Consider the following 4,066-nt stretch of genomic DNA (forward strand, 5'->3'; position numbering starts at 1 on the left):
AAAAAAGCAGCCCTGCCTAGAGTCAGCTAATGACAGGGGCCAGGTAATGCTTTCACACCCTAGTCACAATTTATGCTATTCTTTTGAGACTTGTGAAGGCAAGCACTAGGGGGGTGGGGGGGGCATTGTTCTAGCAGTCCTTCTCATGAATAATGTAACACTGTAGTTCCTCTTTAAACTACAACCCTCCTTTTTCCTAGACCATTGTAAATTCTTGCATATGGGAATGCCAAGATTCCAGGAGGCTAAGTTTCCTAGAAACTCTTTGCTTCTGGACTGCTTCCAGGCTTTCTAGGCCTGTCATGTGAGTCATTACTGGAATGGATGTAGCATCAAATCAAATGAGAAGTAGGACAGCTTTATATCAAGTCAGACAACACTTAGAACACACCATTTTACTAAAAGCTCAAAACACATTAGCATTTGACATTAGAAAGAAAAGTTATCTTGAAAATGGCATATATGCATGTGCATTCATATATGTGCAAACATATAGTTTTCCTGCATGTATATGAGAAGGCTGTATCTTCAGAGGCCCGAAGACTGTGTTAGAATCAATAAGATAGGGTATTCTATAGTGCTAGCAAGGGGAGACAGTAAGTAGCTGGTAGTTCCTAAAGTTTCACTTCCTTTCCTTCCTTTGCTTGAACTTCTACAGGTTCCAGACTTCACTGTCAATTCTGTCTCTGTTCTTGACTGTCCAGCTCATGGTGCCTGCATAACTGATGGGAGTGTAGAGCAACATCTTCCCATTGGAGTTCTTGATTCAGCTTGGTGCTGATTCACAGCTGCTCCTGTCAGATTCTACAATGGGTTTATTCTCTTCTGACTTGAAATAGAATTTGCTCACAACTTGACTTGGAGGCATAAAATGTAGTGTCAAGATAATTTCCTCCTACACTGTGGCATGAATGGGCTGACTAACTTATTGCCTTCTTTTTCACCATTTGTACTGTAGTCTATTGAGAGGTGCATGATTTTTCACATACACTTCTAATAGAGACATGCAGAATTTTCTCAGTAGCTATTATCCACCAGATTTTATCTTTTTCCATAATATTTCATCTGATTTTTTTATTCAATTAAGAATTCTGTGAGCATTAATCACACTGGATGTTCCCATCATCCCAGCCCTAAGTGTGCACACATACATGTGTGTCTATGTGGTATGACTTTGCTTAAGACCTAGCTTTTAACTAAAGATATATGTTATCCCTAGAGCAATCTTTAAATGTGACTTATGCAATTAATTAAATTTACTTATCTACGACCATAGAGATATTCTAAATGGTATTACTAAGTTTTTGGGTTTTTTTTTTTTTTTACGCACTATTTAATACTGGATGAGATGTACCTTAAGAATTGAGGTATATTTTTGAGGTTTATAGTTGTCACTAAATTTGATATCTTTTATAGATGACTAAAAATGCCAGTATGTTTTTATGTCCATGGTTTATGTACATTAGTACTGGCATTCTCTTTTCATTGCTATTTATAAACCTAATAATCTTGTTCATAATGAGACATATTCTAGGACCTTGAAGGCATGTTTCCAATTCACATGTGTAGCCTTAAGCCTTCAGCAATTCTACAATAGTATGAACCGTAAGTAATAATTACTACTGTGAGAAACTTCAAGAAAGTATTATTAGACTACATAGATTACAGTCAATGCTTACATGTTATTCCTAAGCTCTAACAAGACTTCTGATTTAGCCTCCCAGTAGTTCTTCAGATTTTAATACTTTTCATTTATTTTGATCCAAAAATGGGTGTGGCCAAAACTAAAGAAAATCATGCCCAATCACAGAATGGACTTGTTAACATGTTATATTTTCATGTGTTTGTGTGTGTGTGTGTGTGTGTGTGTGGTGTGTGTGTGTGTGTNTGTGTGTGGCGGGGGGGGGGGTATTCTGATTACAGCTTTGCCTGTATCTGATCCTACAATTTTCTTCCCTCTCTTGCAGATCCTCTCTTTTTCTGTCAAAAGAAAATAACATACCAACAAAACATAACAAAACACTATAAGATTAAAAACAACAAAAAAAGCCATCTCACTGAAATTACAGGATGAACAACTTATTGAACAACTTATGTTCAATTCAAAAGTCTCCACATCGTTTTTCCATTCATTTATTTACTAACCTTACATATGATTTCTGACCACCTTCCAGTGAACTTTTCACATAGTACCTCCTACTATTCTCCCTCCCCTTTACTTCTAAGTGGGTTGAGGTCTGCATTGCAATATCTTCCCAGCCTGACACATCAAGTCTTTACAAGGCTAGGAGCATACTCTCCCACTGAGGCTAGACAAGGCAGCCCAGTTAGGGGGATTGATTCTACAGACAGGAAACAGCTCTGCCCCCCTCCAGTTGCTGAGAGACTTACATGAAGATCTAGCTGACCATCTGCTACATATGTGTAGCGGGCCTAGGTCCATTCCATGTATGCTCTTTGATTGGTGGTTCAGTCTCTGAGAGCCCATAAAGGTTCTACATTTTTTGACTACATTAGTTTTCCCCCATCCAATACTTATTCATGTTTCCCTCTCTCTGTCTCCAACCCCTTTCATTCACAGGGTCCTTCTTCCCCGCCTTGTGCTTGCTTTCTTCTCCCTCCCAAGTGGGACTGATGCTTCCTCACTTTGACCATTCAGCTTGTTGAACTTTTTGAGTTCTTTGGGCTATATCTTGGGTATTTGGCTCTTTTTAGCTAAAATACATATGTATTTGTATAATAATCACACATTTAAGTAATAAATATTCTATATGTTTTTTTAAAGAACAAAATTATATTTTGTCTGAAGAAACCTGAAGGCAAAGAGAGAGAGAGAGACTTCTGGAAATTTCTCATGAACCTCACCTCAAAGTTTCTAGCGCCTTCCATATCATACCTTGTCTATCTTCAGATCATTAAAAACTTAACACCTCTTCAAAACCTATTGTCCCTTTGGAGATATTCACCAGAATCTCTTAAGTGTCTTTTAAAATTAGAAACTGGAAAGCATCTCATACATGATTTTGTCTCCCAAACCCAGCCCTGCAATTACAAGCAATTAAAATGATAATTGTAGTTCTAGAGGGAGATGAGGGTCATACAGTCACAAACCTATATATCAATCAGGCTTGAGCTGACTCTCTTATAGCACTGCTTATTAATGAGCCTAGAGCTGCCCAATGACCTGACAATTCTGAACTGGTAAGAATGTAGGTGAGTAGGTTTTATTTCAGTGTGAGCTGAAACGCCCACAAAGAAAAGATCTTCTTAGGTGCTCATGTGTAGTAATGGGAAACTGGGGTAGAAACAGATCTGTGAAACAGTCAGAGAAGGCACAACAATAATTACAAAGGTAATATGTTAGCAAAAACTATAGGTACATCTAACCTCTGTGATTGTACCTGCTGGTACCTCCAATAATTTAAGTCCTTGACTGGGGGGTGATTGGGCTTATCATTGAAGGAAAAGTTCATCTGTGACGGTGAAGAAGAACTGTGGTAATTAGTCAATTTGTTAATTAACCTTACCTAACGTAACATGTAGACTAACTTTTCAGTATGAAATTACCATAGTCCACATCTATAGTAAATATTTGAATGAAAATATAGGAGGTACACAACCCTGGAAAATATAGGATTTGAATCTCTTTATGGAGTGACAAATATACTTATGTAACCCTACATTTATGAGGTAAAGGATGCAATAACTGGCCATGTAATTAAAGACCAGTGGTAAAATGACTGGCTTGAAATCCCCCTATTGTAGTTTGGAAGGCAATATAAAAGGGAAATTACAGTATGAGTTTCAGTGATGACAGCCATGACCAGGATCAAATCTGTCTTGAGTCCTCTTTGCTGGTTTAACCATCGCTGCTGTTAAGTACTAACTGATGCCTTGCTGCCCCTTGCTTTTTATTGCTGTTGCTAATGAAACAAAGGGCTTTGTGCTGGGCAGGGCAGGGCTCTACACCTCATCTACATTTGTATCACACATAATTCTTTATTTCAGTCTGGACAATGCTAAAGTATTCACAATTTTCTGATTACTTTTTACAAATTTAAATGAA

Source organism: Mus pahari, unplaced genomic scaffold (genome assembly GCF_900095145.1).
Source record: "Mus pahari unplaced genomic scaffold, PAHARI_EIJ_v1.1 scaffold_6429_1, whole genome shotgun sequence".
NCBI lineage: Eukaryota > Metazoa > Chordata > Mammalia > Rodentia > Muridae > Mus > Mus pahari.